This window comes from Ambystoma mexicanum, chromosome 12 (assembly GCF_040938575.1).
Source record: "Ambystoma mexicanum isolate Mex_15411 chromosome 12, UKY_AmexF1_1, whole genome shotgun sequence".
NCBI classification, from domain to species: domain Eukaryota; kingdom Metazoa; phylum Chordata; class Amphibia; order Caudata; family Ambystomatidae; genus Ambystoma; species Ambystoma mexicanum.
In genome coordinates this window covers 409,040,972-409,067,327 of record NC_090936.1, presented here as the reverse complement: position 1 = coordinate 409,067,327, position 26,356 = coordinate 409,040,972, and the positions used below count along the sequence as shown (strand labels likewise).

Genomic DNA, 26,356 nt, shown 5'->3' with positions numbered 1-26,356 from the left:
ATGCCACCTATGCCATGTCAAGGTCTACATGGGATTGCGTGGCAATGGTGGCTGACCACATTGCCAAAGGGGAAGAAAGACTGATTCCTGGCTATCGAGGATGGTAAGGAGCCAATGTGTGAATGCCTCCAGTCAGGTCTGGAATATTGCAGACAGTGTTAGCAGATCCATGGAAACTAGTACCATGCTACGCAGGTTTCCATGGTTTGTGAAAGTTTGGATTTGCATCGTATGTACAATCTCTAAGCTTCTCAATATGCCTATTGACGACTCGAGCCTGTTTGACAGCAAGGCTGATGAAAGTCTGCAAAGCTGCAGACCTCGAAAGTGGCGGCTAAGTCTCTCAGGGTGGTACATCGTGTTGGAGAGGCAAGTCCTATCGATTGTACTCAGTTGGAAGAGGGAGAGAACAGGCCAGTCAAAGAGGCCAAAAAAAGAATCCCTCGTGGTAGACGAGGGAGCGATACGAAGTCTGCCAAAGCAACGGCTACTTTACCCTCAGCTGCTGTTTCAGCTGGCTCAAAACCTCGGAGGCCTTGACGCTCCAAACCTTGGTGGGTGGTAGACTCGCAGCATCTGCAAGAATGGTGGGGCATTACTTCTGATGCATGGGCACTGGAAACGGTAGCCCAGAGTTATTTTCTTCCTTTTCTAGAAAGGCCTCAGGATCCTCCACCAGCGAACAACTTTCAAGATTCCAGATCCACTTCTTGCGTAGGAAATTTTGACCCTGCTAGAGAAAGGTGCTATAGACCGGTACCTGTAGCGGAGAGGAAAAGGGTTGGCACTCCCTGTATTTTCTAATCCCCAAGGAGGATGGAGGATTGAGACCCATATAAAACTTATAAAATGTTCCTCAGGAAGGACAAGTTCAAAATGGTTGCTCTTTCTCAGATCCTTCAGACCCTCCAACTCCAAATTGGTGCGGTTGGCGGTTCTCATTATCAGTTTCAAGTTCTGCCATTCGGGCTGACCTCCACCCAAGGGTTTTCACCAGGTTGATGTCGGTGGCAGCGAGTCTCGGGAGACTGGGGATTCACGTCTACCACTACCCTGACGATTGGCTGATTGGGGTACGGTCCCCCGAATAGGCCTTGGAACATCTGACTTGCCACGCTCTCCAGACGGGCCTTCTCCCTCAACTTCAAGAAGTCCCACATGATACCATCACAAAGACTCCAGTTTATCGGAGCAGTCCTCGATGCAACCTCTGGGAAAGCCACTCCACCAGAGGTGTGGGTTCAACACATTCTGCACATGGTCACCAAGTTTGAGTGCCCAACGTCTTCTGGTCTTCAACATTTTGATGTTGCTCAGCCTCATGGCATCTGCATTTTTCTGTTGCCAGAGGCCAGCCTAAGAATGAGATCTCTCCAATGGGCTCTTAGGACTCAATATTCACAATTCTCAGGCAGGATGTCAGATCTTCAGGTTCCGAGCAGAGTCGCACAGGACCTTCTGTGGTGGGCCTGCATGGACATTATGAAGGGAGAACCCTTTTGGCAACCATGTCCGGAGATAACAGTAGTAACAGACTCCTCGCTCACGGGGTGGGGAGCCCATATAAAAGATCTGACAATAGACGTTCGTTGGTCTCCATCAGAGTCCAAACTACACATCAGTGTTTTGGAGCTACACATCGTTTTGGAGCTGAGGGCAATCGGACTAGCGCTCTAGGCATTTCTGCCCTCTGTACGTGGAAAGAATGTCCGGATAATGACGGACAACACAGTGGCCATGTACTGCCTCAACATGAGAGGTTGTGTAGAGTCACTACCACTGTGCAGAGAGGCAATGCAGCTCTGGTTTCTTCGGAATTTAAGGAGTCTCCCTATCGGCACTTCACCTAGCCGGGGAGAACACACTGGTGGACACTCTGAGCAGGCAAGGCAGTCTCCCACAAGTGGAAACTCCCTCAAAGGTCCTTCAAGAGATCTTCACCCTTTGGGGAACCCCTCAAGTGGATCTGTTCGCGACCGGTCTAAACCGGAAGTACAAGCTGTACTGCTCCAGGGAATTTTCCCCAAGAGGATCTCTAGGCAACGCGTTCGCAGTGGACTGTGAGTTCCCCTCCTGTAGGAGATTCCTCCATCCCCGTCATTCCTCATGTGATCAGGAGGTTGAGAAAGTTCAGAAACCCATGATCCTAATTGCCCTGGATTGGGCCAGGAGGACGTGGTACCTGGATCTTCTGGACATACCCATCTCGCGAGGAAGGTCCGGTTCTCCATCCAAAGGTGAAGACATTTAACCTTCATGCATAGCTTCTGAGATGTTGAGATATAAGGATTAGAACCTCCTGGATGACGTAATGGAAATTCTGCTTTCGGCCAGAAGGCCAGCAACTAAATACTTGTACTGCTGCTGCTAGAATAGATTCAGCAGCTGGTGTAGCGATAAGAATGTGAATCCTTTTGAATGCAATACACCAGTGATGTTATCCTTTTTGTTACACTTGGCAAATCTGGGGCTCCAGATTGGAACAATAAAGGGTTGTCTGACAGTGCTTTCAATTTTCAAGAGCTTTTCAGAGGAAACCTCATACTTCAAAAACCATCATTCAGTTTCTTAAGGGTCTCACTAATGTGTTTCCACCTGCGTACACCTTTCAAGTCCCTGTATGGGATCTAAATCTTATACTAAAATTCCTAATATGCATACCTTTTAAACCAATGCATTCATGTCAATTAAGACGATTAACATTAAAAACTATTGTCTTAGTAGCAATAACGTCAACCCATAGGATGAGCGAGTTGCAGGCACTTTCCTGTGAACCTCCATACATTACCTTCTATAATGACAAAGTTATCAAAGTGAAACCTTTTCTGACCAAAATTGTCTGACTTCCATTTGTCCCAGAAAATAATATTACCAACTTTTTTACCCTCCTCCGCATCTTGGAAAGTAAGAGGGGAGATTACGTAGCCTGGATCCGAGAAGGGCTCTATTTCTACATCTCAAGAATGTCCAAAATGTGCCAGGATGACCTGTTCATTGGCTATACTGGTCATAAATTAGGTTTGGCAGAGACGAAACAACTCCTTTCCAGGTGGATTATTCTAGCTATTGGGGAATGTTAGACTAGCTGGTAAATATCCTCCAGAAGGCCTTCGGGCCCACTCCACAAGAGGCATGGCAACATCCTCTGCTCTGTAGAGAGGGTTACCAATAAAAAATCTCTGCGAGAGCATTGTCTTCTATTCACACTTATGTGAAACATTTATTGCCTGGACACAACATCCACTCAGGTGGGAGGATTTGGGAAGGCTGTCCTTCACACCGTACATGATCATTCTTAAGGACAGGTCAAAATTTGTACCCCCACCGCCACATTTATTACTGCTTTGGGAGTCTATCAAAAGATGAGGAATGCATGGTAGGACACAATCCATTCGAAGAACAGGTTACTTGCCCGCGGTAACGTTCTTTTAATTGGATGTTCCTCCCGGGTATTCCTCATCGCCCCTCTCAACCTACCCCACCATAGAATTTACGTACCTTATACTTTATGCTCTTAAAATCTACTAAGTTCTATGCTATGGCTAGTAATTCGACTACAGAGAAGGGAAAAACAGAACTGAAGCCAACGGGTGCTTGGCATTCTACTTATACAGATGACGTCGACCGGAGGCCCTCGCGGGACATTGAGTGGACATGATTGGTGCACAGCACTCTGAGAATTTTCTGAAGCAGCTCAAGCTGGAAAGACTATCTAAAGATGAGGAGTACGTGGGAGGATCATCCAATCGAAAGAAAGTTAACACAGGTAAGTAACTCGTTCTTCTTGATAATGTGTATTGTTTCACTCTGGGAGTATTGTACATGGTTTGGGTTTAACTCTTACTGCTTCTATGCTTTCATTAACCTTAGATCATGAGGGTTGTTGGTTCATAAGTGACTGAGCACTTCTGCTATGTCCTTATATAACAGATGTTGCTGTGGCAATCTGTACTGTATTTGGTATGTCTGTTGTAGTACCATATGACAATATGTGCATAGTTCAAACACAATCTCCCATTCCTCCTCTGTCTGCGAACAGCAGTTCATCTGTCACTTCTCACAATGGCAGTGTAGGGGTCTATGCATAATACTGTGCACCTCTTTACCCCCTCTTCATCTGTCCCTGTTAGAATAACTATCTTTTCTGATAATCCCTGCTTGTATGTGCAAGGTCAATATTTTTCCTCATACTTTTCTTCTGGCACACCTGGCCTAAACAACATTTTGCAGGTAAGCAGAATATGTTTTGAAACCCTGGAGCCATTCTATCAAAACGTTACCTGTGTGCATAAACCTGTGTTCATGCAGGGGTTCCCCTCCGATTCTGTTATTTCCTCACAACAATTGGTCGAGAGAGATTTCGCTGAATTTTTCTTTTCATGTTTGGGATGTTCCAACGCAAATGTATGAGGGGGAGACCCACGCCCCTGCACCCTTCTACTCCACCTTTATTACCCAATGCCCCAACATACATTTGCATTCTAAATCGTCCAAAAATATTCAGTACATTTCTCCCTCGACCAATTCTGCTGCAGCAAAACCTCCCTATCCCACTGCACTGGTGCTACATAGTGCTTGGACCACCACCACCACCACCACCACTGCTGCTGTTCTAATGCATGCCTGGTGTAGAGCACTCTATTCCTCTATCCATGAAGGAAATAGTCATGTTCACTTTGGTTAGGAAGTATATTCCCTATAAGTTTGCTGATGTCTCTGTGCTGTGCAATAAAGGTGCCAAGACTTCCTATGCCCCTACAGTGATGGGTAGATCTTCTGTGAATGGGATGGTGACAGTAGGCCCAGAGAATCCCTGCGTGGCCATGCTTTTGTTGGTTAAAAGAAACTTCCCTTATATACAGGATTTGGTGGACCACGTGAAAGTGAACATTCTGTTGCCTATTTTCACTCTCAACTTGGGTTCCTTTTCCGGGTCCAGGGTGGCTGGTATGACTTTACACTTTGGAGCTCTCTGTTGGCTGTCCTATTTTGGGTACATGTTAATCCCTGGGAGTGTGAAAGGATTGCCTCCCAGAACACTTGCTCTGGTGTAATGTTACTGTCCCCCGAGGTAATGGATTCTGCTACCATGGTGGTGTGGTAGCTTGGGAAGGCACTTGCTGTGTGATGATCCAACCATTTGGAGTTGGGTATTACATGGGCTACACCTGTGTGGGGGCCATTACTTTCAGGCTTGCATTCTGTGACTATGCAGATCCAGGGGCATACATCGGCCCATTGGCTGCTACAGTGCCTGGGGCATACTGGTCCCAGGGGCATATGCCGGCATCTTGTGTGGTGGGGTAAAAGTGGAATAGTGGTCTGGGTGTGTACCTGGAAGATACTGCATTGGGAGCCTACTTCAGCAATCTTGCGCCATACTCCAGACCCCCCCCCCCTGTCCTCTTTGGGGGTTGCTACTTCCTCCTTGGACGCAACCCATGTCTCTTCGATTGTCCTCCGTTAGTCCTGCCCAGCCGTGTGGCGGTTTTTGTTCATATTGCCCTTTTGTAGTGTTGGTAACTACTATACCTTCCATATTTACTTTTGCTAACTTTTTCTGTATCAGTTCTGCCTCTGCTCGCCACGCTTGTTCTGTTTCCCATTCCTCCTTGCGCTAAATGTACTGGAGGACAGGGGGTGCTCGAGACCCCAAAAAAAAGATGGGTGTGTCTCTGTATTGCTCAGGGCCTGGCGGGAGGTTTGCCGGTGCTGGGGCCTCTCCTGCTTAACTGAGGAAGCGGCTGGATGAGTCTAGGGACGTCGGAAGCCCCTGGGAGTGATGGCGTGGTCCCGAAGGCAGCCCGACATTTAGAAGCCAAGAAATCGCCCTGAGCCTGCTGCACTCAGGGAGTCCATTTTTGCGTGCTCGTGGTGCCTGGGCCGACTAGAGACAGGGAAACCGTGTACCCACCAGAGGTGGAGACTAGTGGCGTTATCACTTGTGGCCTCTCTACGACACGGTCATCTGGGCTCCTGGTCTGCACATGCTGGAGGCTGGAGCGAGGAAGAGAGGAGCGACTGATGTGGTGGAGCTCTGGGAGCAGTGGGGGTGCCTGTGTCGGTTGGTAGTCCCCTGTGTGTGCGGTGTGAAGGGTCCAGACCAGTGTCTCAGCCTACGCTTGCACATTCAGTCTCCTGGAAAGGCGGCATGGAGGTGGCCATGCTTGATGTGGGCAGGGGCCCCTGACATGGTACATGTAGGCAGTGGCCACTCCTTGAGAGTGGCATCCTGAGAATGTGGGACCCGACTGACTAGGAGTTGCTGGGGTGGTGTGCCCAGGTTGTACCCCTTTGCAAAGGTTTTTCTGGCCTGGTTGCCACAGGCTGACAGGGGCCACAATGGCATCTGGAAAATCAAGCAGAGAAAACCCAGGCCAGAGTATACAGATTTTTTTTTCTCGCCGAGCGGCAGGTGGTGCAGAACTCTGTGATGACTGCGTTGGGGTGGTTTGAGCAGTCTGTCACGGCTGGAAACCAAATTTGATGCTCTGAATGTGAAAGTGGCCCAGCTGGAGACTAGAACTGCTACTCTTGAACAGAAAGCCTCAAATGGACCAGCAGTGTGCCCAAACGTTCCCCCCTGGTTCAGCAAATGAGGTGGGAGGTGGAAGTGGTGGTTAAGGGGAACCTGGCAATGCAGAACAGATTGGAATCCCCAGAGAATGTGCCACAGGCTCAACAGCTGCAAATGTATTCTTATTCTTTTATTATAAGTCTCCCAGCTGGTGTAGAAGGAGATGACCCCATTGACTTTGTTTCTACATGGCTCCCTGAATTGCTGCATCTGGAGTAGAGGACTCCATGTATGTGGACAAATGTTCTAGAATCAAGCCCCCCCCTCTTCCAAGAGATTGCTCAACAAATCCATTGTTCCGTTGCTTATTGTCCATCTTGGGGATGCTCAACACAGAGAAAGGGTCTTGAAGGCTACATCGGCACACAAATCTTTAAAGTTCCAGGAACATGCAATTCACATTTTCCCTGACTTGGCACCGGCAACTGAAAAGAGGCACAATTCTATTAAGTCCTTTTTGCATCACGGAATGAAAGGGGGTTTGTTTCGACCTGCCAAACTCATGGTGTCCTGGAATGGGAAGGAGTGCATTTTCTTTGATCTGGAGAGTGCTGAAAAATTGCTGACAAATCAATGACCTGAGGCACCAGGGTCTTGGGGAGGCCTCCTTATCCGAAGTTGCGGCAGTTTCCCTTGTGCTTTGTTTTTCTTTCTCTATCCCGTTGGTTTCTGCATACGATACTCGCCTTTCCAATGTTACTAGGAATGTTACTGGCTGTTATGCCATTTTGTGTACTATCTGAGAGCTATGTAGGGTTGTTTGGTGTTTGCCTGGTCACCCAGATACATGGGGGCGGGTTAGGTGCCTGGGGTTTGCAGATAAAGAGTACAGGCTCTCCCTGGAGTTCGGGTTCAGCGGGAGGGTGGCGCGCCGAGTCTTGAAGATGGTAATGAGTGCTTGACTTTGATATCTACTGCAATTTTGAAGATCTTCCAATTTAAATGAGGATTACCAGGGTGATCCACTGTCAAGATTAGATGGGGCACGTTTATAATTCTTTGAGTGGTGTGAACCGCCTAAGTGGTGGGTCTTCCTGTTTTGTTTTTTTGTTTTATATAAATTACAATAAAATAAAAATTTGTAAAAAAAAGTACTATATGCGCTTGTATCTCCTTTTGCTTAACTTCCCCCTATTTTGTCCAAATCTGCCTGTAGCTCTGTGGGAAGACCTGTGTGACATGTGATGAAATACTGGTATGCTCTCTTCCCATGCATCCCCTGTCTCTTCTGCCACACCACCTGAATCAATTGAATGTATAATGCAGGGTCCTAATCTTGATTCATAGTGCGGGCCATAATTTATCCTATATCAGGTTTATCCCTTCTTGGGGCATTCCATACATGGGCTTGACAGTTATTAAATGGAGCCTTATCATGCATGTCTCTTTCCAGTCGAACCCCTGGATATCCTGCTTTATCCCAAAATGTTAGGTGCCCTCCTAATTTTGGCACCAAGCAAGCTCTTCATGTCTCCTACTGCTAACATGCCTCCCACTGTCTGCTTTTCTAGGGCATACATCAATTTTCCTGCTCCAGCTGTAAGTTTAGGCAATGTCTTCATTAGATTATTTGTATCCATGTGTGGCCAGGGTACATAATGGGACCTCCCTATTCCCTTCTGGATCAAGGGTAACTGCCCCGTTGTTCCATTTCTTAAATACTTTCCCTCCTTTATTGTCCTTTGCTACTGCCATACGCCTGGGGTGTCTTCTAAGCCTCTCTCCCCATGGCATTCTATCCCTCGATTTTTCCTGTCTCCCATTCTTCTCCTGATCTCATTTGTTTTCTGAGCACTCTGAATCATCTGTCCTGGTATCATCGCTCTTTGCAATAGGCATTCTTCAGTACTTTTTTTTTTCTGCGTGTTCACCCTCTTCTTTCTCTATTTTGACATCCTTGATCGCTGCACTGTCCATTTTTAACAGGATTTCCCCAGCGGCCAATCTGTCAGCATTTATCATTGGGCACAATCCTCCCCCCTCCCTTTTCCAGTCACCCTTTTAAGTCCCTACTGTTTTCTGAATCGATGCTTCTAGATCCCTACCCGCTTTATTTTCTATTTTCATTATAATCTGGTCTCGTATTTTATTGTTTCCTACACTAACCTATGATGCTATAGGTTCTGAATCTTCTGGGCGTTTGAACCAGAGATTTGTATATTCCGCGGCAGGTTGTACAGAATGGGTTCGGGGTGTGGATGGTACTATCGACTGTGCAGGTGTTTGACCCTGTGCCGAATTATGTGCTCTCCTGAAAGGGGCGGAGCTGCAGCAAGCATAGGTCTCTTATCCCCTTTTCCATTTACGCTCTCAGGATCCCCTTCTAGTTCATCTACTTTCCATATCTCAAGTGTATTCTCTTAAATGTTTTGTCATTCATTCAATTTAAGAATGTTCTTTGTATGTCGAGTGCTCTTTACACAAATGCTCAACCGGTGTGCACATTATTTTACAAAGAAGCACAACGTAATGGGCAACTACAAATCACCACAACAAAAAAAAACTGTTTCCTACAAAGACCTTCAGGGACGGCACTCGCATGATTCTCCATATAAAACAAAGGGAAACAAAAATCACTGTGTCCACGCAACCCCCTAATAAGCCCCTTTGCACAATGCAGTCATCACCCCAAATTCTCCTTCCACTTTTCATACACCAAGCTACTCTTGCATTACAATTTTTTAAAAAACACTTTTTTTAGGTTAGGTTTTTGGGCATTTGTATAGCGCCTTTTTATTGGTATTATTCCAAAGCGCAACAGGTTGAACACCCTATGGGACTTGTCCACGTCAGTGGAGAGAGTAATGTAGTAAAACGGGCTAGGTGCCCTTGGTATGTGTGCAGCCAGTGTGGATTAAGTGGTATGTGGCTGCCTTCTAGAGCTAGGCGTGGTACAGTGGTTGTGAGAGATGTGTATAATGTGTGCAGCAAGGCCAAATGGATTTGAGTAGCTGCATTCTGGCGGCGCTGGAGTTTGTGATTGGGATTGTGTGCAGCTAGGCTGATTTTCGAGGGGTATAGGTGCATGCTATTGGTTTGTGTTGAGAAAAGTTAGTATATTGGTGTTTGTGTCTCTGCTTGCTTTCCAGGGGAACCCTGTTCCCTTACGACCTCCCACTGCCTGTCGAGGAAATGGTATCTCCCTTTGTGTTCAGGCTGAGCTAAGGCTGTGTCTCATTGGGTCAATTGCTTCTTGGTGAAGTCTGGTGTGCTGGGATGCTAATCTACAATTTATACAACAAACCCAAAATCAACACTTCTCCGGCATGGGCTCTGGCATGGATTCACATGCTCTTGAATATTCCCCATCAGGCTGGGAATACTCTTTAAAAATGAAAAGCAGTTTTGCTTTAGCCCGAAAACTGCATTTCTCCTCTAAACCAATCCCTATCCTTTGGGTCATACTGCGCCCATCCAATGACGGGGGGGGGGGTTTCCCTAAGCTCCAGCCCTGGTGGCCTGCTTCAAATTGTTACCGCACTTGTGTTGGGAGTTCTCGTCTTGCTCTTCCAGCTGTTTGACTATTTTGAGATTTCAAATACATTTGCTTCTCTGTCGATCTGCTAACGGCAGTAGGGATCTGTTGTCGGTGAAGATCTGCTTCATTGCCAGTTTTTAAAGTTCAGAGGCCCAGGTGTGAGCCTACTTGATGCCTTTCACGATGTCCGTCTAGAAGAGGAGTCTGCAAGACATGCACAAAATGTGGACTTCAGAATGTCTTCGCCGAATATCAGCAATACAAGTGCTTGTATTGTCTACACCCAGACTGCGATGAGGAAGGATGTGCGATTTACTGTGGTCGTTGGAGAAAGACAAAGCAGGACCATTGCAGTAGTGGCGCAGTGGCTCAAGTTGGGCGAAGGCCTCTGACCTGGCCTCTGGCGCAGTCCTGTCTCCTCTCTGAGAAGAGGTTGAAATTCTTTGAGAATGCCCCTTCCCTGCTGGGTGTCCAAAAGAAGGCAAAGCACCACGTTACAGATCCTGCTAGGGTTGCTGCGGTTGCAGGACAGTGTTTGGGAAGGACAGGTCCGAAGTCGGCATCAACCGTGAGCCTGCCAGTTAGGGTGCTCGTTCTAAGAGTAAGTCCCTGATCCCTTTGAAGATTCGATTGCATCCTCTGACAAGGCTACACAAGAGAGGTCCTTGGGTGGCTCTTCCAGTCGATGAACCCATCGTCTGCCATGAACACAATGTATAAACCAGCAGGTCTATACAACCTCATGGCATTTGCTAAATGCTATCTAGTAGCAATCTCCTTTAAAAAATAATGTATCAATTGTTATCACAATGTTATTCTATGTATTTATACATAGAAAAAATACAATGGATAAAGAAATTCTTAAAATAGTTTGCGTCAATAGCTCCACAGTTGCTAAGAAATGCACACACCCATGTGTAACCTATATTCCAATCAGTCAAACGCCAGTCATTCCCATATTCTTTCATACTGTGCAAATTGATGGAAGACCATTTTTTAAGAGGTATAGGTCCCAAACATCAACCTAAAGTGCAATGTGCTATATTGACCATTAATGCACCATTCTTGTCAAGTGTTGGCATGTATCCGCATTATATTTTAATGCAATCAAGCGCCTGTAAGTTTGTATAAGTCTATCCAGCGTTCGTTGTCCAATGGAGTTTCAGAAAGGTGTCTACTCGAGTTTCAGCTGGGTGATCTGGCTGTCTCATACCCCAGCCATCTTCAGGACACGAGTCATTTCTGCTAACAATAGTGTGTGCAACAAACTGGTTGCTTGTGATGAGGGATCACAGCCGAGAAATCTAAAACCGAAGGGCAGATGTGTGCCGCCTGTCAAGGAAGGGGGATCTAATCGCTTGTGATTCTGCTCATTGCTGGGTCTGGAAACCCCAGACCGGTTTCAGTTTTCTGAGCCCTTGTGTGCGCTTTACACTTCCAGGAGGTGTCATCTGCACATCGCCTGCCTGCAAATGTATTTGCTTGTTTTCTGTGTCTCGCACAACTTCGTTGATGGCTGCTTCGTCTTCCAGGACATCCACCTCATTGACTGACCCTGTCGATGACCATCACTACATCATCCAAAGGTGGCCTTTCTGCGGTCTCTGCCACCAAGACAGGGACCCCACAAGTGTTTGCCTGCACGGCTTCAACTATGGCTCCACCGACTACCACGGCTGGTGTCTGCTCAAGTGCCCATTATTGCTCCTTTCCTGAAGGAGTCTTGTAAGACTAAGGAGCTACCACTGCCTACGGAGTTCCTCCATAGGCAAGTGAGGATGTCCCTGTCGATGCCAAGCGGTTCTTAGAGGGAGTCTGCTCAGATCTAAGCGAGCTCTAATGACAATTTACCCGAGGGTTATTACTTAGACCATAAAGGGGACTGTGGGCCCACGTCCATGGAGAGAGCTGCATGTGGCGAGCCAGAGTCGTCATCTAGCCCAAGTAGAGGTGCCCGCCGGGAGGCGCTGCTGGCTGTTCCACTCATGCCTCAGCCACCACCTAGAGACATGTCGTTGGATGTCCTTACATCTCTCCACATGTTGGTGACAGAGATTCAAGAAATTCCGCCTGTTTCTCCAGCATTGGATCTTTCATGGATTCACATGCTGTGAATACTTCCCGTCATCAGGCTGGGAAACCTGAGTAACTTTAATATAGCAGTTTTACTCTGGAAAACATTGACACTTTGAGTGTCCTATCGACATCTGTATGGGTGTTTTAGGCTGCACCAATAGGACGTCCAGTATGAATAGCCCTGCCCCTGCGGTTTCCCTTCAGATTTCAACTGTTTCCAAACTGTTGGGATCACCTCGTGTTCTCTCGAATAGTTTTTTGCTCTTCTGATTTTCTACCGCTTCATTGCTACGGTGTGTTTTAGGCCCATCATGTCGTCTGTGGGCCCAAAGAAATAATTTTTCTGGCCATGTGGGACCTGCGGCCTCAATGTGTATGAACGGGACGATCATGCGGACTGTCAGTATTGCCTGTACCCATCACTGTGTGTAGAACTGCGAGATTTGCCAGGGGTTCTCACAGAAGACGCTTAAAGACCGTAACCGGTGGCTCATTTTCTGGTTGAACGAAGGGGCCTATCTGGGATCGCAGGTTGTTTCGGCCCGTGGGGGCAGGACTTGCCCTTCTTCGGCGTAGATGTCTCCTCTGCACCAGAGGGCGCAGTCGGCGCCAAAGAAACCACGCCCGGGGACAGACCCAGCTTCAGGTTTCAGAAAAGGTGGTGAATCTATGTTGACAAGGCTGGTGCAGACGGGCACGGGGTCCAGAGGCCTCGCTCCAGGCACGAAGGTGCCACGGCCTGAGGTCTAAATATTCCAGTGGCCGGTCGGAGAAGCCTGGAGATCCATTGCACAGACCCTCGTCTTCGGACAAGAATTTGCGGCCACATTAGTCGTTCTCGTCGACTGTCGTCGAAGGACCAGCGTCATTCACCGTCTGGCAAAGCGTCTTCCAGACACCATTCCAGCTCCACATATAAGCAGTCATCTTCACTGGCGAAGCCCAGGCCGCCGAGTGGGGCCTCAGTTCCACGGACAACTAGCTCATCGACGATGGTGCCCCTGTCGACCGCTGTGATGCCACCGATACCTTCATCCACCTTACCAATGACTACCTCGGCTATGGCCTTGTGGCGACCATGACATTGGCTGCTTCGATGGCTGTTTCGCGGGTGTGGGACTTCGGAGTTCTGCGGGTCCGTTGGGGTCTGATGGAGATCCATTGCCTTCCGGAGGAGGTGCTTTGGCAGTGTTTAATGGAGATTGTACAGCAAGATCCCTCCACCTACCATTAGGCCTCGAGTCCAGAGGAGTCTCATCCATTCTTGGACCCTACGGCATTGGGCCTATGGCCGGCGGTTCCATCCACGTCAGACGGCCTCAGGGCTGTTCCAACACAGTATCCATTGGTGAACTTGCACTCCCTGCTCTCAATGCAGGTGCGAACTACGCTGCAGTAGCTCCTCGAACAGTTGGATGCCCACCTCCCGGTGCCCCAAACCCCAGTGGAGCCCTTGGAGCGGGAGGTTCCAGCCATTCCGTGACCGAAGGATGTGGTGGGTACCCCTCGCCAGGGTCCTCCCAGGAAATCTTCCCAGGTTCGGCCTCCGGTTTCATCGCCTAGGGGTTACACCCCTCATAATGATCAGGAAGAAGGGGAGCTGGTAGTCTGAACCCAATAGCGTCCCTCAAGACACGCTCAACAGTGTTGTCCTCACGCAGGCGGGCGGATACCTGGGATACAGACCCAGAGGTGGATTCCCCCCAGCAGTCCTGCGCAGCCCTGGCTCCCGGACGATGTCGGTGCTTTTCATGCCATGTTGGCCAAGGCTTGCCACGAGTTTGGCCTTACTCCGGAGTAGAGAGAAAATACTTTTTTTATTCGATCATACGGGGAAAAGGTTGAAGGCGGTCTTCTCTATCCCCATCTTGTACCATGTGTGGCAGGAAGGGCTTGGCATGATGCGCCTTCCTTTCACAGAGCCTGTGGTCAAGGGCCACTTGGAGAAAAGGTTTAAGGTGCCTGAGTCCACGCTGAAGTGCCTCATGACGCAGCCCACTCAGTGGTGGTGGCGGCGGCTGCCAGTAGGAAGGCGTGTAGCCAGCATAAGTGTGCGACTCCGACAGCGAGGGCGATGAAGACGGCCAACTCGTTGGTCTTTATAGCGCATTGACAGGTCGGCGCCATTGCTGGACCATCTTCCTGAGCGGTAGCGTAAGGAGGCGATGCTTTTGGTTCGTGAGGGGGAGGGATGCCTCCAATCATAGCATTAATTTTACAGTGGATCTGACAGAGTACGGGTTTAAACAGATAAATAATGGGGTCATCCTCCGACGGCACACATGGTTGCGATGTACCAATTTCCGATCCTGTTGCAGCGTCTGGGCTTTGCAGTCCACTTCGCCAAATCTTTTCTGACGCCCTTCAGGGACTTGGTTTTTCTGGGGGCTCATTTTCATACGCATCTCAAACTGGTGAAGCCATCGGTGGAAAGGATAGAGAAGTTGTCGTCCATGGCTGGTTCCTTGGTGCCGGGCACGTCGATCACGGTCTGGGTATACGTCTCTTCTAGTCTCCATGGTGATCTGCATCCCACTCATTCCGAATTGTTGGCTTTTTTTAGCGGCCAGTGCAGGAGTTTCTCGCTTCAAGATGGTCACAGGTTCTCAATTCCTGGTCTGACAAGATTCTCATCTCCTGGGCACTGTCAAACGCGCTGCAATGGTGGACTTGCTCCGGCAACATAGTACAGAGTGGAGCCAGACTTTCAGTATATGATCGTAGCTTCCAAGGTGGGTTGGGGTGCTCACCTTGACAAGTTTTAGGTCCAAGACCTATGTTCCCTCAGGGAAGCTTCGTTGTACATCAACGTTCCGGAGTTAAGGGCTTGGTGGTCCGGGTTCTGACAGACAACACCACAACTATGTTTTATCTCTGCAAACAGGGAGGCACACATTCACAACCCCTAGCCAACGAGGCTCAGGCCATCTTGCACTGGGCCATAGCGCAAAAAATTAAACTGGTGTCTTACTGTTTTCTGGGGGTTCAAAACGAACAAGTGGATGCTCTCAGCATAGACTCGGTTGAGATGCACGAATAGCGACTGAAGGACAGCGAGGTGGCGAGGATATTTAGGAAATGCGGAACTCCCCTGCTGCACTTATTCACCAGCCCAGAAAACAGGCAGTGCAGTCGCTTCACCAGCAGTGTGGCTCATCCGGTCTCAAGGGGGGACGCATTCTCATTCCTGTGGACGGGCCTGTTAGCATACGCATTCCCTCCGTTTCCTCTGATCCGGGAAACCATCCAGATGGTGCACAAGGTTCTGTGCAGGGTGATCCTGGTAGCCCTGTTCTGGCCCCAATAGACCTGGTTCTTGGACCTTCTCATGGTGGAGGACCCTCTTCATTTGGAGTCGGAGCCGGATCTTCTGTCACACAACGAAGGAAAGGTGTCATCACGACTCCGGCTCTCGGCCTTGCAGCATGACCCCAGACCACTCTGAACGTGTACACCTAAGCATTCCACGGGTCTGTCGCTGCATCTTGCCAGCCGCAAGGGCGCTGTCTACCAACATGTCTTACAGCCAAAAGTGGAAAAGGTTCTGTGCCTGGTGCTGGCGGCAGCTGAACTTGCAGCCATTGCAGGTTTCACCTCCACAACTCCTGCCTTATCTTCTGCTGTTGGCGAAGGCGGGTCTGGTGTTGTCCTCGATCAAGGTCCACGTGGATGCAATTTCCAGGTTAACGAGGCAGCGCAACTCTACAACGCTGTTCAGTGCCAAGCTGTTTACACATTTCGTCAAAGGCCTTTTCAGGACATTCTCCAAAGAAGTTTTTTCCGGTCTGCAGTCTTAACTTGGTACTCTCAGCCCTCATGAAACCACCATTTGAACCCATGTCCATGACGGCGGTGAAGTTTCTCACATGGAAGGTGGCTTTTCTGGTGGCCATCATGTCTGCCAGGAGCATTTCTGAACTTCAGGCTCTGGTTATTGACCTGCCGTTTCTGCATTTCAGGAGGTAAAAGGTTCTATCTACAAATCCTCCCTTTTATTCTGAAGGTTCCATCAGAGTTTCATAAGAACACTACTTTAGCCTTGCCCACCGTTTTTCCAAAGGCGTGCACTCCAGCGGAGAAAGCGCTACATTCCCTGGATGTTAAGAGTATATTGAAGTTTTACCTGGACAGGACTCCGCCCTTCAGAACGTCGATACAGCTATTTGTGGCTTTCAGCCCCTCCAAAAAAGGGAAGCCAATTTCGAAGCAAGGCCTTTCCCGTTGGTTATAGTCTACGATTTCCTTTTGCCATGTCAAGGCCAGCAAACCATTGCAGTAGACTCCCAGGGCTCATTCAACTAGGTCCACAGCATCGTTGGCAGCGCTGTATGCCGGCATACTGCTCATTGACTTGCCAAGCAGCAACATGGGCGGTGCCACACACCTTCACCAGACACTGTCTGGGTCGACAGCATGCAGAGGATGTGCAGGTGGGGCTTGCGGTCCTCCAACACATGTTCCAATAAGGTAAGCCCCAGAGCTTCCGGGGTTTGGTTCTGATGTTTTCTGTCTTTATAACTGGATATGTATGCTTGTCTATTGTTGGTTCATGATTGCCTGGGGCATGGGTCTTGTTTGCTTGTTATTCACCTCCAGGTTGTCTTACTGCTATGCAGTCTATTCACAGCATGTCAATCAATGAAAGATGCAATGCTGGAGAAGGGAGTAGTATCTTACCTGTAAGTCCATTTCTCCAGCGTTGGTCTCTTTCATGGATTCGCATGCGCCCTCCGGCCTTCCCCCTACAGGCAAACCTGCATTTCGAGTTCCTTCATTTTGGGGAGGTTAATCTGAAGGGAAGCCACAGGGGTTGGGCTATTTCTACTGGACATCCTATTGGTGCAGCTTAAAGCACTCATAAAGACGGCAATGGGACACTCAGTCAAAGTTTTTCATAGGAAAACTGCTATATTAAAGTTACTGAGGTTTCCCAGCCTGGCGATGGGAAATATTCACAGCATGTGAATTCATGGAAAGATACCAACACTGGAGAAATGGAGTTGCAGGTAAGAAACTACTCCCTACTCCTGTGTATGTCCCGGCCCGACATCCTACGAGCTCACCAGCCAGAAGCCCTTCCAGGTCAAAGCATAAGCCAAGGGACCATTTAGGCCTGAGACGACAGCCGATACCACCACTGCACTGGCCTGTGAGCTCTGTGCTGGAGGAGCCCCCACATACTGACACCAGCACGGATACGGATGCATACCGGTGAGTTGGATCACTACATCCTGCCAGATGGCGAGCCCACCTGGGCCTCGCCACCGGATAAGGTTGGTGCTTTTCATGCCATCATCTCGAGAGCTTCCGCTCTTAAACTTGGTACGGGAGGAGACGAGGAAAGAGGGTTCTCTTCCAATGCTGGGAGTCCAGATGGAATACTGTCATGTCGAACCCTATGCTGGATGATGTCTTTGTGGGAGGTTTGGCCCTAATGAAGACTCAAAGTACTTCTATTCCTCAAGAGAGACAGGCTGTAGAAGTACAGGAATGTGGGGTACCAGGTAGTAGAGGCTCGGGAATACCAGTCAACTATGCTGCTATTTTGAAAATTAAGAGAAAGTCACTGCAGCAAACCTATGGAACTGTAGGCCCCCCAGCCTACTCTAGATATGCAAAAACAGGAGTTGTTGTTCCATGGAGATGCGCTGTTGCATCTAATTAGTGAGTAAGTATAGATACACAATCTGAATTGTTAGTCTTTGTTTTAATCAGGGATACAACTGTGTCCAGATTCTGCCCACATGTGTTTCAACCTTTCCTAGGTCTTTTTCAAGGCAAGGCTGAGTAAAAGCAGTATAATGAATTGAAGTCACACATTGGTTATAACAAAGAGAGGATAGGATAATATGATACATAAAATAATACAAGAGAAGAGGAACCATGTTACAAGCATCACAAAATACATATTAACATGTTTAATCTCAAATTATGAGGACAGACAAAGACGTATTGGTGGAATTACGATAGAGAAAATAAAGAAAAAATACAGAAAAAATAAAGAAAAAATGGGAGAAAATCCAAACAGAAGTCTAATTAGTAAAGCATTTGTCAGTACTGATTTCATTCTGATGGTTAATAAAAGACTGTTGTTGTAATGCCCATTTAGACTGTGCAAGAGAAACCCCCCATAACAATTCATGTACAGGGGAAGAAAACTAATTCAAGGCATGAAGCCAAATCAATAGCAATTCTGGTTGCCACAAAAAATAAACTGAAAAATGACTATTTGTGAGTCATATTAGACATAGCTCATGTAGAATCAGTTACTGTCAGGCCCCAGTGTAAGGAATGCCCTCTCCGGATCTACAAGACCTGTCGCACCACTTCAATATACATTTTCCCTAGTGCTAACACTGTCACAGCTTCCCTCTGCGGGAGCCCTCTTCTTTATTCATACTCCTAATTAAAAAGAATATATGCCATGTGGTTCACTCCTTCACACACTCCTCACTCACAATGCTTGCACTCCTGTTTGTTGTTCCTGCGACAGGTGCTCTCAAGTTCTGCATGGTCTTAGGAGTACCTCTGATGCAGTCCATTCCCCTCCAAAAGGCCTGCACACCTGGGGGCAGTGTCGGACCTAGAGCGATCAGGGAATCCTTTGGACCACCGCGGCACTTGTAGGCCTTCTCCTTATGTGTGCAGATTCTTCTCGCTGCAGGTTGGTGCCGCTTGCCCAAGGAAATGCGACTCGGGAGCTCCCAGCTCCTCGGACAGGCCTGGAATCAAGTTGCGGGTCACCAAATGTAAAGTAGGCCCAAAAACCAGATTAGCCTAAAAAAATAGATCCTATGAGCAATAAAAGTGCATGAGTAGCAAGAAAAACAAAGGTTTATTACATGCAGCCTCGGACGTGAATAATACAAGCTTCATTCAACGTCCCATCATTAAATGGCAGTTTTTATGAGTGAGTGAAATCATTGTTGTGACCATGTTTGAAGATGCATTTTAATATTAATAGATTGGACAGTGGTTGCTATCCCCTGCAGAAATCTGTACAGTGCCTAGCACTATTGGCCTAACCTATACATCGTGACCAATCTAATGACCTTAACAATGACCTAATCAGATTATCCAGCTTCTCTATTCTTATTGGTTGTTGAATATCTTACCTTTTGCAACATGCAAATCCGTTCCCCATTGTTTCATCTCGAGTGTTCTTCATTAACCAATAATTTTCTCCCTCCTTCATTAACCAATAACTTTGTGATGTGCAGACAGTGTGGTAGTGCAGTGAATGTGGTTGCTGAATTGTCTTTTGGTGGGATGGAGTGATGGTGACCTTTTGGTAATAAGGGATGATGCGAGTAAGGTGCAGTGCCTCCACACATTCTAGTGGTAATGTGCATGTTGGAGTCCCTGAGTAGTGTTCATTATGTGGTCCTTACCAGAGTGAAATACCTTTCGAGGGGATTGGGTCCTCCGACGTATTCCATATCTATGACAGGTAATGTCCGCAGCTGTGCTGTGCTGCGGATATTACCCGTCATAGATATGGAATACGTCGTCGGACCCAAACCCCTCGAAAGAACGTAACCTGGTAAGAAAGTAACTTGTTCATTTCCTCCACAATTTAATCTCCTCTAGCTGGTGGAGATGGTGGCGCAGAATAGCAGGTGTTGTCCGTATATAGGGTGCATGCTGATGCAGGAGAGTTTATCTGCAATAATCTGTGGGACCACTGAGGAGGTTTCAGGATTTAGATTTTTTGATTTGCCACGATTTTCCCATGCCACTTGCCTCACTCATTGTTTTAAATTCATTGATGAGGGGAAAGATGTTTTCGAATGGATTGTGTCCTCCAACGTATTCCACATCTTTGACATGTAATGTCCACAGCTGTGCTGCTTCAGAAATTTTGTCGGCAGAGGACGTACTGCATTGATGGTGTCGGATCGATGTCCCTTGAAGCCCTCCGTCGAGGGTGACATCACCGGATGTTATAAATGGGACGCATGGCGCCCGTAGCCTCAGTTCTGTTTTTTCTACAAACGCGTTTGCTTCGAGAACTCGGTGTGCCTCTTGTGATCTTCTTCGAAGAAAATTTCTTCGTCTACCCCTCTGACTCTGCTGTCTGGTTTTAAGACATGCTGGGACTGTAAGTCCAAAATGTCGGACCTGCACCGCATGTGGTGTCTGGGTGAAAGTCAGGATACCGACGACTGCTTAAAGTGCCAGTCGTTGACTGCCAAGGCCTTGCGGGAGCATAAGGGGAAGTTACAGGTAGGTCGGGTTTCTAAACCCTATAAATCCCAGAAAACTGCAGGTATTTCCACCGACTATCCGAGGGGTGACTCCTCGTCTCAGGGATTCGATCCCGGAGTGGGTCCCGCCACTCGTCCTCATCTCAGCACTCCCAGAAGCGTCATCACTGGTCGCCTTCCCTGTCGGATGATGGCTCTGTGACGAAAGGGGCGTGTCGCACTAAATCCTCGACTCTTGAGGAATGGGCGGCATTCAGGGAGCAAATGCTGTTGATTTTTCCCAGGGTACAGTTCAGTCCGCGCCTTCGGAAGAAGCCGGCAGGGATCGGTCTCTGTCCGATGCTCGTGTGCCTTCGGGCCCGGGCACCCGGCGCGATAAACATCTGGAACCGTCAAGGTCTTTCGGACAAGGCTCCGGTGGTTCGCCAGAAACGTGCCAGATCCATGTCTCGGTCTTCATCCCCAGCGAAACCGCAGAAATCTGAAAAGGGCTCGAGGTCGACACCGTTGGCGCAGTGTCCGTAGAGTGCGGCTGTCAGAGCTTTGCCTTCAATCCAGCCCTCAAAGCCTTCGGCACCGTTGTCGACATCGAAGCCATCCGCGCCCTCGGTGCCTTCAGGGTAATTTGGCCGGAATTTGCCGGTGGAGGCCCCTTCGTACTGGGGATCCTCCGAGAAAGGCTTTATCCAAAACTGTGGCCTGTTGTGGACTCCAGGTTCGCTCCTGTCCCTAGGAAGGAGTTTTCATTCTCTGCATGATCTATGGGGATGAGGAGAGGTCAAATATGGAGTTTGAGCCTGTTGAAACTCATGAGGCTCCTGACATGGTCTTCTCTGTAGACAGTTGGAGGAGTTGTCAGTCGTTGCATGATGCCAGTGGCCTTGACACATCTCCTGAGGTGGAGTTTGGTGGGCCAGAGCCCGGGGCTCATGCTGAATCCTCATATAGGAGGTTGATATCTCGAGTTAGAGTTCTAGGGTGGTCCGGTCCTCCAGTTGCATTTGATCAGGATGACCCGACTGATATTTTGGATCACGGTCCGTCCACCGACAGTGTTGCCTTTTCATTTGGCATTGCAAAAAGGGTGGCAGCTACTTGGCAGACCCCAGAGGGTCTTCCGGCATTCAACAAGTCGTTAACTAAGAAATACTGCCCATCCAGTAGCAACCCCAGCTACCTATCCACTCACCCCACAACCACGACTTCGCTAGTTCAGGTGGCTAGAGCCACCTCGAGGCAGGCGGCATACCCTACCATCCCTCCTGATATTGATAAGTGCTTTGATGGTTGGGCATGCAAGGTATTTTCTGCTGGGAGTATGGCACTGATGTCTGCCAACTCCACTTGTGCCTTGGCAAGGTTTTCACACTCTGTAGAATTGTCTCTAGCGGCTGAGCATATCCCGCGGGGGAAGAAAGGGATGGGCTCCTTGCTCTTGTGCAAGATGGCAAGGATGCCATGTGTGAATCCCTTCTGTCTGGGTTGGACAAGGCTGATACTGTTCCATGGCTTTGAACACCGTGATACGCAGGTTTGCGTGGCTGTGGAAATCGGAGTTTTGCTCTGGATATGCAAGCCCGTCTTCTGAACATGCCCTTTGATGGCTCTCATTTGTTTGGCAGCAAGGCTGATGAGAGCCTTGAGAGGTTGCAGACCTCCAAAGCTGCTGCTAAATATTTGGGCTCAGCTGTGCGTCAACCTCCCCCTTTTCGACCTAGGGGACAACAGTGGAGGAGGGTTCTTTTTGTTACTACTCCTCTTTTGGTCGAACGAGAGGAGCTGCTTATCAATGGGGACACCAAAAAGGTACCCTTGGTGGACGGGGAAATAGAGGTGCCAAAGCCACTCAGGCAGCTGCCTCTTTGCCTTCAGGCGCTGCCAAAGCCGCTCCAAAACAGCTATGAAGCCATGTTCCATAGTTCGTCGGTTGGGGGCAGACTACCTCAGCATCTCGAAGAATGGCGAGCTATTACCTCGTATGCATGGGTTCTGGATACAATAGCCCACGGCTACTGCCTTCCGTTCCTAAAGCGACCTCACAACAATCCACCGTGGAATCTCTTTGAAGCTTCCAGATCCGCTCCTGGTGCAGGAAATCTTGACCCCGCTGGAGAAAGGTGTTAGTGCCTGTGACGGAGAGGAACAAGGGATGGCATTCCCCGTATTTTTTGATTCCAAAGAAAGACGGGACTGAGACCCATCTTGGATTTGCGTTTGTTGAAAAAGTTCCTCAGGAAGGACAAGTTCAAGATGGTGACTCTTTCTCAGGTCCTTCAACTTCAGGATTGGTTGGTGTCTCTAGACCTACAGGATGCTTATTTTCATGTGCCGATTCATCCAAAGCACAGAAAGTATCTGAAGTTTGCGGCTGGCAACTCACACTTTCAGTTTCGGGTCCTGCCATTCGGATTGACCTCTGCCCGAGGGTCTTCCCCAAGCTAATGCTGGTGGTGGCAGCCTGTCTCAGGTGAGGAGAGGTTCACATCTACCCATACCTGGACGACTGGTTGATCAGAGCGTGCTCTCTCGAACAAGCTTTTGATCATCCCAACCTCACCTGCTGTTAGCTTCACAAGCTGGGCTTCTCCCTTCATTTCATGAAGTCACATATGACACCTTCCCAGCAGCTCCAGTACATTGGTGCTGTATTGGACATGTCCTTGGAAGTGCCCACCTCCCCAAGGTGAGGGCTCTTCACATTGTTTCAATGTGCCCAGAGTCCTCCGGCTTTTGGATTCTTAAGGTTGCTCCCTCATCGCATCCTGCATTTTTCTGGTACCACAGTTCAGACTGCAGTTGATATCCCTTCAATGGGCTCTCAAAATGCTGTAGTCGCAATTTGCAGGCAAGATGTCAGATCCCGTTCAGATTCCAGTCTCTCGCAGGATCTTCTGTGGTGGGCAAGCAAAGGGAATCTGATGAAGGGGGAGCCGTTTTGGCAACCGTGGCCGGTGGTGACGGACGCTTCCCTCACAGGATGGGAAGCTCATGCCAGCGATCTGACCACCAGTGGTCATTTGTCTCCGGAGTCCAAACTCCACATCAACCTATTAGAGTTGAGGGCCATCAGGCTGGCTCTGAAGGCTTTTTTTGCCATCTGTGTGCGGGAAGAGTGTCCTGATCATGACGGGCAACACAGTGGTCATGCATTAACTCCATAAAAAAAAATGGGGGGTATTTGTCACTTCCACTGTGTAAGGGAGGCAATGCAGCTCTGGTTCTGGGCGATACAGCAAGGAATATCACTCTCGGCAGTTCATCTACCCGGAGAGGAGAATACGGCGGCGGACGCTCTGAGCAGGCAGAGCATGGTCTCCCATCAGTGTGAGTTGGCTCAGGAAGTCCTTCTGGAGATCTTCGCCCTTTGGGTGGATCTGTTTGTGACCAGTGGCAACCGGAAGTGCAAGAGATTTTGCTCAAGGGAATTTCCTCAGAGGAGCCTTAGGGGACACCGTCGTCGTGGATTGGTCATTCCCACTCCTGTACGTGTTTCCACTGGTCCCCATAATTACTCGGGTGCCAAGGAGGTTGCAGAGGTTCGGATCACACATGATCCGCATTGCTCTGGATGGTGCCAGGAAAGCATAGTACCTGGACCTTCTAGAAATGTCCATCTGCCCTCCACGCCGTCTGTCTGTCTCTGTCTGTCTCTGTCTGTCTCTGTCTGTCTCTGTCTGTCTCTGTCTGTCTCTGTCTGTCTCTGTCTGTCTCTGTCTGTCTCTGTCTGTCTCTGTCTGTCTCTGTCTGTCTCTGTCTGTCTCTGTCTGTCTCTGTCTGTCTCTGTCTGTCTCTCTCTCTTTCTGTCTGTCTCTGTCTGTCTCTCTCTCTTTCTGTCTGTCTCTGTCTGTCTCTCTCTCTTTCTGTGTCTCTGTCTCTGTCTGTCTCTCTCTCTTTCTGTGTCTCTGTCTCTGTCTGTCTCTCTCTCTTTCTGTGTCTCTGTCTCTGTCTGTCTCTCTCTCTTTCTGTGTCTCTGTCTCTGTCTGTCTCTCTCTCTTTCTGTGTCTCTGTCTCTGTCTGTCTCTCTCTCTTTCTGTGTCTCTGTCTCTGTCTGTCTCTCTCTCTTTCTGTGTCTCTGTCTCTGTCTGTCTCTCTCTCTTTCTGTGTCTCTGTCTCTGTCTGTCTCTGTTTCTGTCTGTGTCTGTCTGGACTCTCAACCTTCAAACACGGTTTCTGAAAGTTTGAGATATAAGGATTGGGACCTCCCAGATGATAAGATGGAGGTGTTGCTTGCGGCCAGCAACCAAATCCCTGTACAGTTGGCTAAGTTTTTTTTGAATGGTGCAGAGGAAACAATGTTGATCCTTTTCAGTGTTCCATTCCGATGGTTCTTTCTTGTTTTCTTTGGCCCACAGGGGTCTTCAAGTGGGTACCATTAAAGGTTATCTGGCGGCGCGGTCTATTTTCAAGCGCTCGTCTAAACTTTATTTGAAGATTCCTTTGATTTCCCAATTTCTGAAAGGGCTCACAATTGTGTTGCCGCCGTCCCCTTTTCAGGTGCCAGGTTGGGATCTGAATTTAGTCTGGAAATTCATGGGTGCTCAGTTTGAACCACTGCCCTCTTGTCCTTTGAGACTGTTGTCTTTCAAGACGGTTGCACTGACATCTGCTTGCAGAGTGAGTGAATTACAGGCACTTTCATCTAAGCCACCCTTTACTGTGTTCCACAAGGATAGGGTTGTACTGAGGGTGGGTACGTCCGTCCATCCTTCCGTCCTTACTACCTAAGGTAGTGTATGAATTTCAACTGAGCCAGAAAGTGGTACTTCCTGCTTTCTATCCTCCCCCTCATCCTGGTAAGGAAGAGGAGAGACTTCATAGGTTGGACCCTAAGAGAGCTTTGAGATTTTATCTCTAGGATGTCCAGGTTCAGAGTGGATGACAAGCTTTTTGTGGGATACGCTGGACACCGATTATGCCAGACTGTTACTAAACAGACCTTGTTCAGGTGGATTATCCTCACCATTACTGAATGTTAGATTGGCGGGCAAGGACCCTCCTGAGGGATTGAGAGCTCACTCCACTAGGGGCGTGGCTACATGCACAGCCCTGCAGCGGGGAGTTCCTATAATGAATATTTGTGATGCAGCAACATGGTCTTCCATCCACACCTTTGTCAAGCTTTACTCCCTGGATGTTCACCATGATCAGGATATGGCCTTTGGTAAAGTAGTGCTTTATTCTGCCATCTGATTGGGTATTCTAAATTCTTCTCCCTCCTCAGTTCACTGATGCTGCTTTGGGAGTCTGTCAAAGATGTAGAATACGTTGAAGGACACAATCCATTCGAAAGAACAAGTTACTTACCAACTTGTAACGCTCTTTCGACTGGATGTTCCTCCAACGTATTCCACATCGCCCTCCCAGCCTGCCCCTCTGAAGAATTTCCAATGGTATTGCAGCTTGCGTTCCTGCAAGGCTGTGTGCAGTCAAGCAGACGTTGTGTACAAGCATGTTACACGTTATGGAGGAAAAAACATAAACTGAAGCTACGGGGCACCGTGCCACATCTTAACATCCGGTGACGTCACCCTCTATGGAGGCCTTCGAGGGACATCGACCCGACGCCATCGATGCAGGATGCTCCCTGCCGAAAAAATGTCCAAAGCAGCACAGCTGTGGACATTAATTGTCAAAGATGTGGAATACGTTGGAGAAACATCCAGTCAAAAGAATGTTACCAGTTGGTAAGTAACTTGTTCTGCTAGTTCATGTGCACAAGGAATATTGTTTAGCTGGGTTGTGAGCTCTAATGGTCACAGTTGCAGAAGCCAAAGGTCATTCTGTGACGGGCAGCCCACACAACAGCCTGCTTCGTTAGTAAACTTTAATTCTGCCCTTACGTCAGTTATCCTTATTTTATTGCTGTGCACCACCACACACGGTTGTCAGATCGCATACCTACCTGCAAAGTAACTTGGATGACAGTTGCTAATTGTGGAAAAAAGATTGCGGAAGAGCTGAAAATAGGCACAGATTAGGGCCATAACTGGGAGGACGACGGGGGGCAGGATTGTGAAA

At 48.5% G+C, this 26,356-nt stretch overlaps 1 protein-coding gene across 13 annotated transcripts in view; it reads left to right on the top strand.

The window, feature by feature from the left end:
* Window positions 1-26,356, top strand: part of CAPRIN2 (caprin family member 2) — a 2,777,496-nt gene that overhangs the window by 1,132,837 nt on the left and 1,618,303 nt on the right. The gene's annotated exons all lie outside the window — the stretch shown is intronic.